Below are 12,458 nucleotides of genomic sequence, written 5' to 3' on the forward strand. Positions count from 1 at the left end.
TAAGTTCAAAGAACCCCAGTGGTCTTTGAGAACTTCAGAAGGAGAATTAGGCAACAGTGTACTAGAACAGGGGACAGGAACACAGTAGAAGCCGAATGGATAGTTTTAAGAGATGAAATAATGAAGGCAGCAGAGATTCAAATAGGTAAAAAGACCTAGTATAAATCATTGGAGAACACAGTAGATATGGAATTTAAATGATGAAAGGAGACTACATAAAAATGCAGCAACTGAAGCTTGCGGAAGGGAATAAAAAGTCTAAAAAGTGTGATTGACGGGAACTGCAAACTGGTTAAACAGGAATGGCTAGAGGACAAATATAAGTATTTAGAACCATATTTTACTTGGCGAAAAATAGATACCACCTACAGGAGAAAGAGACTTCTTTGAGAAAAGAGAAGTAGTTGTATGAATATCAGGATTTCAGATGAAAAACCAGCATTAAGAAAATAAGGGAAAGCTGAAAGGTGGAAGGAGTATTAGTGGATCTGTACATAGGAGATGAACTTGAAGGCAATACTGTTGAAATGGCTGATGTAGATGAAGATGAGAGGGGAGATTCGATACTGCTGACAAGGGAACCTCCCCATCGCACCCCCCTCAGATTTAGTTATAAGTTGGCACAGTGGATAGGCCTTGAAAAACTGAACACAGATCAATCGAGAAAATAGGAAGAAGTTGTGTGGAACTATGAAAAAAATAAGAAAAATATACAAACTGAGTAGTCAATACCTAAGATAGGCAACATCAAGGATATTGTGAGCTCTGGAGCGCCGTGGTCCCGTGGTTAGCGTGAGCAGCTGCGGAATGAGAGGTCCGTCCGATGCGCATTGAAAGACCTGCGTCGAAACAAGGCCCTGGGAGCAGCCTTGGAAGAGCGCTATGACAAAACTCTTCCATCTGCTGTGTAAGATGTATGAGACAGGGGAAATACCGTCAGACTCCGCGAGGAATTTAGTAATTCCAATTCCAGAGGAAGCAGGTACTGACAGATGTGAGTATTACCGAACTATCAGTTTAATAAGTGATGGTTGCAAAATACTGGCAGGAATTTTTTTAGAGAAGAATGGATAGAAATGACAGAAACCGACCTCGGGGAAGATTAATTTGGATTTCGGAGTAACGTAGGAACACGTAAGGCAATACTGACCCTACGACTTTTCTTAGAAGATAAGTTAAGGAGAGGCAAATCTAGGTTTATAGCATTTGTGGACTTAGAGAAAGCTTTTGACAACGTTGGCTGGAACGCTCTATTTGAAATTCTGAAGGCACCAGTAGTAAAATACAGAGACCGAAAGGCTATTTACAACATGTATGGACACCAGAGGGCAGTAGAGTCGACGGGCATGAAAGGGAATCAGTGGCTGATTATGGAGTGAGACAGGGCTGTAGCCTGTCCCCGATGTCATTCAGTCTGCACATTGATGAAGCAGCAAAGGAAACCAAAGAAAAGTTTAGAGTAGGAAATAAAGTTAAGAGAGAAGAAATAAATACTTTCAAGTTTGCCAATGAGATTCTGATTCTGTCAGAGACAGCAAAAGGCTTGGAAGAGCAGTTGAACGAAATGGACAATGTATTGCAAGGAGGATATAACATGAACATCAACAAAAGCAAGATAAGGGTAACGGAATGCAGTCGAAGTAAATCAGGTGATGCTGAGGGAATTCGATTAAAATAGTAGGCGGGTTTGCTATTTGGGCAGCAAAATAACTGATGATGGCCGAAGCAACGAGGATGTAGAATGTAGACTGGCAAGGGCAAAAAAAAGTTTCTGAAGAAGAGAAATTTGTTAACATTGAATATAGATTTAAGTGTTAGGAAGTCTTTTCTCAAGGTATTTGTTTGGAGTGTAGCTTTGCATGGAAGTGAAACGTGTACGATAAAGAGTTCAGATAAGAAGAGAACTTGAGCTTTTGACATGTGGTGGTACGATAGAATACTAAGTTGATTAGAAGACGAGATCAGTTGCTAGGACACATTCTAAGACATCAAAAGATCATCAGTTTAATACTGGAGAGAAGTGTGAAGGGTAAAAATTGTGGAGGGAGACAGAGGCGAATACAGTAAGCAGATTTAGAAGGATGTAAGATATAACACTGATGAGGCTTGCACAGGATAGAGTACGATGGAGAGCTGCATCAAACTAGCCTTTGGACTGAAGACCAAAACAACAACAACAACAAACTTATATGTTTAGGATAATATCGGCTTTCCATCACATACCAAAGCATATACCTATCATTCTATGGAAGACTTTTTCATAAATAATAAATGCAATATGAGGTTCGAAACTATGTTCTCGTCTATTTTCAATTATCTGCCGCACTGTTATACTATTGTTACTGCATGATAGTGCTTTTCCAGAACCATTTTACTCCTCCAGTAAGAGTGTGTGAGCTATTTTTTTTACATCTGTTATTAATTATTCGTGCATATAATTTACAGTCGGTGTTCAATAGACTTACTCCTCTATTGTTTTAAAAAGCATTTATTGTTGTTCCTTCCTTATAGAGTGACATTACTTCCACCACAGGTACCATCTTCCATCATTCATTTAATAAACACAGCAGCCTCAGTTCTAACATTAAACTTCCACGTTTAATAAGTTCTGCATTAATATTATGGGGCCCTGCTGCTTTTCTATTCTTCATCTAGTTTAAGGCTTGTTGTATCTCCTTCAGTGTAGTATTCTCTCCTTGGCATATTTCACCATCTTGTTCTTTGTCCGAATCTATTTTCGTTACCCCAGGTTTATCAACGTTTTCTGTAGATAATCCCTGACAGTGTTTCATCCAAGCTCCTCCGCCTACTGTGTGTAATCGCGAAGAACCCTTCTCCTATTGCTTAAGTTATTGTAGGAGTTAATAAGCCAGATATTATCTACTATGTAGGTCATTTTCAGTGGCTGACAAGATTCGAACCCAGGATTGTTGATTAGCTACTTTCAATATTATCTTAGCGTAGCTACTTTTCTCCTCAAGTCTACTGTGAAATTTGGAAGTTAATGTGCGTAAAAATGTAAACACTTCTACTACATTCGTAACAGCTGATATCGTCACGTGAGGGAGACACAGCGATCTGTACCATTATTATAAATTTTAGTGGCCTTGATCGCAGTATAACCAACTAGCTGTTATTACGTTATATTGGGTGCAATACCATTAAAGTCAATAGCTTTTACTAAAGTTCCACGTCTCTCCATTTCAATCGGCGACTGGATGATAAAAGTAATTCATATATTCTTACACAGTTATTGCGAAGTATCAAGGGAAAAATTTGCTATTCAATCACGTACATCCTGTTATTGCGTGTTACTTAGTGTATTCCTACTACCAAAACACCGAATTAATCCTTTTCCTCGTCACCCGAGAGCAGTACGAAGGCTAATCTTCTACGTGAATGAAGACAGAAACCTGGGGTGAATTTTGACTTACACGTCTGAGTAGAAAGATAAAACGAGGGGCGTTCAATAAGTAATGCAACACATTTTTTTTCCGAAAGTAGACTGGTTTTACTTAGTATTCCAATAAACCATATTATTCCCCACTCTTTTGGCTACAAAATCCAATTTTTCAACACAAACTCAGTTGAATGCGATGACCTTATGACACCTTACTGGGAGTGCCTGTATGTCCGCATGGTACCACTCTGCTGGTCGTCGTCGGAGCCAACGTCTTGCTGCGTCAGTAACCTACCTGTTATCCCTATACAGCTTCCCGCAGAGTGGGCCGCTGCTCTTTATGGTCTTCTACACACATCAAAAGAGTTTTTCATCACCCCGGGTTCCCAGAACTCCTGAAGATAGACGTTGACTGTGGATATTGTATCACAAACACCGTCCCTTTGACTGTTCAGAGATGTCACTAAACCCGACCAAAGATGTAAACAACCATGCATGAGCAGCGTCTATTAGTCGGAAGGGGTCTGACAGCCGATCAGTTCCAGTCATTCCACTAGGAAGGAGGACACGGCTCGTGTTGTCTGTACTTCAACCATGCCTAGACGGTCAATAACACGGCTCGATCGCGTCCGCATTGTTACTTTGTGCCAGGAAGGGCTCTCAACAAGGGAAGTGTACAGGCGTCTCGGAGTGAACCTAAGCGATGTTGTTCGGTTATGGAGTAGATACACAGAGACTGGAACTCTCGATGACATGCCTCGCTCAGGCCGCCCAAGAGCTACTACTGCAATGGATGACCGCTACCTGCGGATTATGGCGCGGAGAAACCCTGACAGCAAAGCCACCATGTTGAATAATGCTTTTCGTGCAGCCACAGGACGACGTGTTACGACTCAAACTGTGCGCAATAGGCTGCATGATGCGCAACTTCACCCCCAACGTCCATGGCGAGGTCCATCTTTGCAACTACGACACCATGCAGCGCGGTACAGATGGGTCAAACAACATGCCGAATGAACAGCTCAGGATTGGCATCACGTTCTCTTCACCGATAAGTGTCGCATATGCTTTCAACCACACAATCGTCGGAGACAAGGTCAGGTTGCCCGCCTTAGACGCACTGTCCAGCGAGTGCAGCAAGGTGGAGGTTCCCTGATGTTTTGGGGTGGTATTGTGTGGGACCGACGTACGCCACTGGTGGTCATGGAAGGCCGGCCGGAGTGGCTGAGCGGTTCTAGGCGCTACAATCTGGAACCGCGGGACCGCTACGGTCGCAGGTTCGAATCCTGCCTCGGGCATGGATGTGTGTGATGTCCTTAGGTTAGTTAGGTTTAAGTAGTTCTAAGTTCTAGGGGACTGATGACCTCAGAAGTTAAGTCCCATAGTGCTCAGAGCCATTTGAACCATTTGGTCATGGAATGCCCCGTAACTGCTCTACCTTACGTGAATGCCATCCTGCGACCGATAGTGCAACCGTATCGGCAACATATTGGCGAGGCCCTCGTCTTCATGGACGACAATCCTCGCCCCCATCGTGCACATCTTGTGAATGACTTCCTTCAAGATAACAACATCGCTGGACTAGAGTGGCCAGCATGTTCTCCAGGCATGAACCCTATCGGACATGCCTGGGATAGATTGAAAAGGGCTGATTATGGACGACGTGACTCACCAACCACTCTGAGGGATTTACACCGAATCGCGGTTAAGGTGTGGGACGATCTGGACCAAAAGTGCCTTTATGAACTTGTGGATAGTATACCACGACGAATGCACCGGACCTGCTACCGGGTATTAAGAGGTCCCGATGTGTACAGCAATCCGGACCGCCACCTCTGAAGGTCTCGCTGTATGGTGGTACAACATGCAATGTCTGGTTTTCATGAACAATAAAAAGGGCGGAAATGATGTTTATGTTTATCTCTATTCCAATATCCTGTACAGGTTCCGGAACTCTCGGAATCGAGGTTATGGAAAACTTTTGTTGTTGTGTGTATTAGATGGTGCAGGACCCAGAGGGCACACACCTTTGAGTACCCCATCTGATGGACCAGTATGTCAGCACTACCAACAGAGTTGTCCAGCTGAGCATAGCGGTGTTTGAATGCGTAGCGTGGATCACCTCGAGTGAGAGTATCCAGACGTTCCATTATTAAGGCACGCGGGAGATCGGACACGTTTACTAGATTCCGTTGCGACGATGAGAGACGCCTAGCCCAACGACTCACTATGCGATTCTCTGGTTTTCCACCATAGAAACTCAGTGACAGCTGTCTGCTTGGAACACACCTCCGTGCAGACGCCTGTTTGGAAGCTACTATACCGCCGCCATCTGTCGGAGCTACATGAAGCAATACGGGGCGAAGCGGGAATATTCCACGACGTCCCACAACTTAGTCCACAATTTCCGCTGAGAAAAAGAAATATGTTGCATTACCTATTGAACACCCCTCGTAGTTTAAAGAGAACCTTCCGATTTTACAAAGGTACACCTTTTACATAGCTGCACATACAACCCTGAGCTGCTTTCTATAGTTACGTTTTAAGATTAAAATTTTTGATTTACCTTTCATACATTTTCAGTTTCCATTATCCAGACACATAACAAACATCCGGAGGACAGTGAGATTAGTTTCATACTTTAACGACCATGTCTGTAATTTCTGTACTGACTACTGTTGCCATGCAGCGTCGTGATTGACTCAAAATTGTTGGAAAGGGAAGCACACAGAGGGACTCTTTGACAACTGTACCACCCCATCCCCGCCTCCCCCCCCCCTTTCCACACACGCAACGTCACCCACGGTGAGATCAGGTGCCCTTGAAGGCATTTGTGCATTGCGAGATCCGTACATCACTTATGACGGTTATATCGTCGACAGCGGTCACTGTTAAGAAAATCACAGCCCGCAGTTGTTACTGAATTGCCCTTATGGAAGCGGAGAGAGCAAAACGCTTTTCGTTGCTGTTTTCTCGCCACTGGTTACTGAATAAACGAGTGTGTGAGCGAGATACCTAACTTTTTTTTAAAGAAATTTCCACAACTGACTGTTAATTTATCGTTTATTTTATACAATCATGATTTCGCCTTTTTAGGCGTTCTCAAGTGCATAGTGAAATGTTAAAATATGTCTGGCTTGTTGGTGACATGCAATCGTCGACATATTTTAACATTTCGTCATCCACTTGAGAATGCCTGCAAAGCCTAAATCATTATTGTTTAAAGAAAATGAGCAATTAACATTCAAATGGTGGAAATTTCTTTCGAAAATTTATGTACGACTGTAGTCCTCCACGAAGTAAAGAAATAGCTAATGGTCTGCATAAGAAAAGCATCACAATACTTTTCCTTTCCGATTGCCGCCATTCGCATTTTGTGACTGGTTGAAATCGCGTCACGTGACAAATTCAGCCATATTTAGCCCTCCTGTTAATTGTTGTGTAGCGTAGGACATGTTATTTTCAAGTGGTTCATTTGGCTCTGAGCACTATGGGACTCAACTTCTGAGGTCATTAGTCCCCTATAACTTAGAACTAGTTAAACCTAACTAACCTCAGGACATCACACACATCCATGCCCGAGGCAGGATTCGAACCTACGACCGTAGTGGTCTTGCGGTTCCAAACTGCAGCGCCTAGAACCGCACGGCCACTTCGGCCGGCACATGTTATGTATTTTCGGAGGTTTTCACTGAAATGGTGCTACACGGCTGTGCTTTTGGATACACTATTCGAGATCAGAGCGGAAGGAAACTTTACAGTATAGTAACGTATACATTACTATACAATTTCGCTTCGTAGTTAATGTTAAGTTCTTGAAGACTGCTGCATGATTTACTCCTTTGTTTGCCGCGCGGGACTAGCCGAGCGGTCTAAACGCTGCAAAGCCTTGGACTGTGGGGCTGGTCCCGGCGGAGGTTCGAGTCCTCCCTCGGGCGTGGGTGTGTGTGTTTGTAATTAGGATAATTTAGGTTAAGTAGTGTGTAAGCTTAGGGACTGATGGCCTTAGCAGTTAAGTCCCATAAGATTTCACACACATTTGAACATTTTGCTCCTTTTTTTTTAACTTGTGCTTATTGTATCGTTACACCAAAAAATGAAGTGAAAGATCATAACAAAAACATACAAAACATTTTGAAGAACAGAATATAACTGATTATAGGCACAATGAACGATTCTTGTAACGTTATTAATAATGAGATCGTACCAGCCGAAATGTGGGAACCATTGCCTGGAGTGGCCTGTAAATAACATATCCCCCCCACTAGCACTATTCTTGCTAGCTTCGTCCTCCATAGCGTTTCGTTCCAGTTCTGATCAGTCGGTTAAAATCGGAAGCCTTCCGTCAAGCCGAACATTTTATTCAGCACTCGGCACAGGACGACCAATGTCAGCGTTTTAATTGTTCTAATCTACACTATGAGTCACCGCAACATTAGATGGAAACTACCGTAGATCATTTTCGTCGTCTGAAGTCATTATGACAAAACTGCGAAAACGACAACTGCTGAATGGGGAGTTGAACCCAGTTCTTCGCGAACCCAAGTCCTATAAGCCATTACGTTACCTGCCTTGATCGAAACTGACGCAATGTAACGCTTCGATTCTCTTCATTCCTCGGTAATGGATCTACACAGCATATTTTAAGGTAGAAAAGTCGGATTTACATGCATAACAGGCCAGTACTGAAGTCTGATACTTTTCATCAGATAATTAGTAACTGATCCAAATTAAATCTCGTACACTATCATAGGAACTGGGAGATGCTCACTTAACTTTTATTATCCTGCCTGCAGTTCATCTCTTAACTTCTAAGTGAGTCTGTGTGTGTGTGTGTGTGTGTGTGTGTGTGTGTGTGTGTGTGTGTGTGTGTGTGTGTGTGTGTGAGAGAGAGAGAGAGAGAGAGAGAGAGAGGGAGGGAGGCTTTTCTAGCAGAGTAATATTTCGTGTTGACTTGGTAGTAATACCACCCATCACATAGAGAAGATGTAATATGTTTCGTAGTACAAAGTTTCAATGGAAGACTTATAACTGAATCTGTCGGGAGAGCTTCCTTTCGATGAGCGATATCAAAAGAAGTAAAACGAAACCACTGGAGTAGTCCCAATATCATGTTTGCACGATGTTTCCTCTTAACCGTTTGTAATGCAACACAACCATAACTTTTAGTCGACCAAATCAGAAAACGGTACTCACTGAAAAAAGTTACATGTCATCGATCATCAGAGATCTAGTTTCAATATTTTAGCAAAAATTACGCGCAGAAATACATCAGTGACTTACAGACAACGCATTGCGTCTTGTATCTACTCCACAGAATGTAAGTAGGTATCATGCACGTTTATAGTAGACTCTTAACTTCCGTGTAAACGGCATAGAGTACTTCGCCTTTTCCAAGTTAGGTATTGCCATTGTCCACTTTTTCCTCAGTTATTTGCAAATAACTGACACCTGCAGTTTTCACAGAGAAGCATAACTTTGGCCAAAAATTTGACACAGCCTTCTGTACAAATAGGATAAATCGCCCCTTTTACTCATAAAGATACGTGTATTTTGAATGTAGGTATATTGTTTCACGATCTGTATTACTCTTGTCCAGTTTTCAGCATGTTGGCATCTACATGAGAAGAATATACCGCTTACAGCCCAATGTCGGAGAACAGAATAGGATGTGAAAAACATTGATGTAAATGGAACGACAAAAGCATTCAGTTCACAAAATGACACTTCGAATAATTCATATCAGCATCGTTGTATATAGATGTGGAGTTCAAAATATTCCGTCATGAGATAGCCAGCGGTAATTGAGAACTTGCTACTAATATCTGCACATTCCGATTTTACACTGTCGTTACTTTTTTACAACTCGAGCGGCAAGTTTCCTTTCTGGTTTTCTTGAAAATTCAATTCCACACAGGGACTGTTTCATCAAAAAGCATCAAAATATCCCGATTAAAAAACCTGTAGACCATATCCGCAACTAAGCATGGAAGATAACGAAAGGAATTAAACAAGAACTGCCTGTGAAGTTACACGGGAAATTTTTCTGAAGAATTACTAAATGTACAAAAACCCAGAAAGAAAAAGCGAATGTAGCAGTACGCTTTTACCACTACATGTAATTGATGATTATGTTTCACTATTCTCATTAGGGCGAAAATGAAATGGAATGATCGTATGGCATTTATTGGCCGGGATATGGCCTTCGAGGTTCGGCCGCCGTATTGCAAGTCTTTTAGGTGAGGCCACTTCGGCGACTTGCGTGTCAATGATGATGAAAATGATGATGGACACACAACACCCAGTCCCCTGCCGGGAATCGAACCCGGGCCCCCTTGCGTAGTAGGCGGTAACGCTACCGAGGCGGACAGGGCGAAAACAAAAGCTGTGTACATTCCAGATGCAGATGTAGCATTAAAATGGGTATAAACTCAGTGCTTAAGGCATCGCCACTCGTAGCAATCTTTCCCCCTTTTGTAGTGACGATATCCGTCGTCAAAAACTGCGCTATAATGCATTATTGCTTTTGTCTGGGAGCCATTCCTTTCAGTGTGCCCCGTTGACGAGATGGATTATCTCGTCACATTGTACTGACTCGGCAGTATTTCGGGACATGCCCCTTTTATTCGCACTACTGCGCAGTGTATGGGTAATACGGAGTTCAGCATCAGAGTGCATAAAATAGAACACCTTGCGAAGACGGAGGGAAGAGCATTTAAAAAAGGAAGCATACTCGCCAGCGTGAGCAGAGCTGCCACTTGATAGTACATCAAAGAGTGGACGTGGTCTTCGGGGACTTAAAACAGCGAGATGCTCGCTAGAGAAACGTCCGCGAAAGAAAACGTAAGTCGCGGGAGTACGTCCATAAAAGCGTATAAGGTAGCAGATGCAGTCTCGCTTCAGCATACATACAACTTACTGCAACAGTGAATGATAACATCTACGATTGTTTGTGAGGAAGAATGTGACTTCATTAGGTAGCGAAAGCCCTCACTAAGCTTTTTTCATTGAAGTTTTCGTTCCAGTATGACTGGTAACGTGTCAAATGTGGAACCTGTGGGCAACACCTGTTCATTTCTGTATGGTTTGTTATTTTTTAATAGTACATTATTTATTCATAAGAAAGTACCAGTTCAAATTTGGCCTGACATATCAGAGGAAATCAAATTTGTTTCCGTTCGATGGTGTCGCTGCAGTATACTTCCAACGTAGTGTGACTCCGATGCAGGTCTACAGGGTGGTCCATTGATAGTGACAGGGCCAAATATATCACGAAATAAGCGCCAAACGAAAAAACTACAAAGAACGGAACTCGTCTAGCTTGAAAGGGAAAACCAGATGGCGCTATGGTTGGCCCGCTAGATGGCGCTGCCATAGGTCAAACGGATATAAACTGCGTTTCTTTTTGAAATGGGAACCCCCATTTTTTATTCTGTATTCGTGTAGTACGTATAGAAATATGAATGTTTTGGTTGGACCACTTTTTTCGCTTTGTGATAGATGGCGCTGTAATAGTCACAAACATATGGCTCACAATTTTAGACGAACAGTTGGTAACAGGTTGGTTTTTTAAATTAAAATACAGAACGTAGGTACGTTCGAACATTTTATTTCGGTTGTTCCAATGTGATACAATAATCTTCGTGAACTTATCATTTCTGAAAACGCATGCTGTTACAGCGTGATCACCTGTAAACACCACAATAATGTAATAAATGCTCAAAATGATGTCCGTCAACCTCAGTGCATTTGGCAATACGTGTAACGACATTCTTCTCAACAGCGAGTAGTTCGCACATGCATTGCCAATGCGCTGACGCATGTTGTCAGGCGTTGTCGGTGGATCACGATAGCAAATATCATTCAACTTTCCCCACAGAAAGAAATACGGGGACGTCAGATTCGGTGAACGAGCAGGCCATGGTATAGTGCTTCGACGACCAATCCACCTGTCATGAAATATGCTATTCAATACCGCTTCAACCGCACGCGAACTATGTGCCTGACATCCATCATGTTGGAAGTACATCGCCATTCTGTCATGCAGTGAACCATCTTGTAGTAACATCGGTAGAACATTACGTAGGAACTCAGCATACATTGCATCATTTAGATTGCCATCGATAAAATGGGGACCAATTATCCTTCCTCCCATAATGCGGCACCATTCATGAACCCGCCAACGTCGCTGATGTCACTTGTCGCAGCCATCGTGGATTTTCCGTTGCCCAATAGTGGATATTATGCCGGTTTACGTTACCGCTGTTGGTGAATGACGCTTCGTCGCTAAACAGAACGCGTGCAAAAAATCTGTCATCGTCCCGTAATTTCTTTTGTGCCCTGTGGCAGAACTGTACACGACGTTCAAAGTCGTCGCCATGCAATTCCTGGTGCATAGAAATATGGTACGTGTGCTATCGATGTTGATGTAGCAACAAGTAACCAGTAACTGACCAGAACAACGACATATATTTTTCCTACAATTGCTGTTCTGGCAATTCGCCACGCTCTCATCACCATATTTATTGCAATAAACGTTTCTGTCAGTACTATGAAACGTCGAACGATTCTGGGACAACACTACCCAATTCCACAACTTTTTTTTCATATGTGATTTGATGAATAAACAAATCAATCTCGGCAACTCCGCCGTACAATCTAATTACGTGCCTTGCGCACGAAAGAGCAACTACACGCGGTTTCACAGCACAGAACTTGATGCATGTTTGCTCCCTTGCGGAACTATGAGATTTACTAAATGTCAAAAGGTACAGACTGTTTGTGGCAACAACTTAAATCTGGTAAAGCGCCATTCCATGACGAATCGCAGCTCTGTAACCGTTCATAGCCGAAATAACTCGTGCAGTTGCTTCCACTACTTGGATATTCAACTAAATGATTACTGGACAAGACAGGAACCGAAATATAAACAGAAGCCGAAGTGCCGAATCCGCTCTTCAAATGGTCGTTCGCCATATTGATTCGGTGTTTCTAGGCATTCGAAAAACACTTCAGTACGATACCTACGCCTTCTACAGTTATTACTTTCCTAGGGAAT

Source organism: Schistocerca nitens, chromosome 4 (assembly GCF_023898315.1).
Source record: "Schistocerca nitens isolate TAMUIC-IGC-003100 chromosome 4, iqSchNite1.1, whole genome shotgun sequence".
In the NCBI taxonomy this organism is placed as follows: domain Eukaryota; kingdom Metazoa; phylum Arthropoda; class Insecta; order Orthoptera; family Acrididae; genus Schistocerca; species Schistocerca nitens.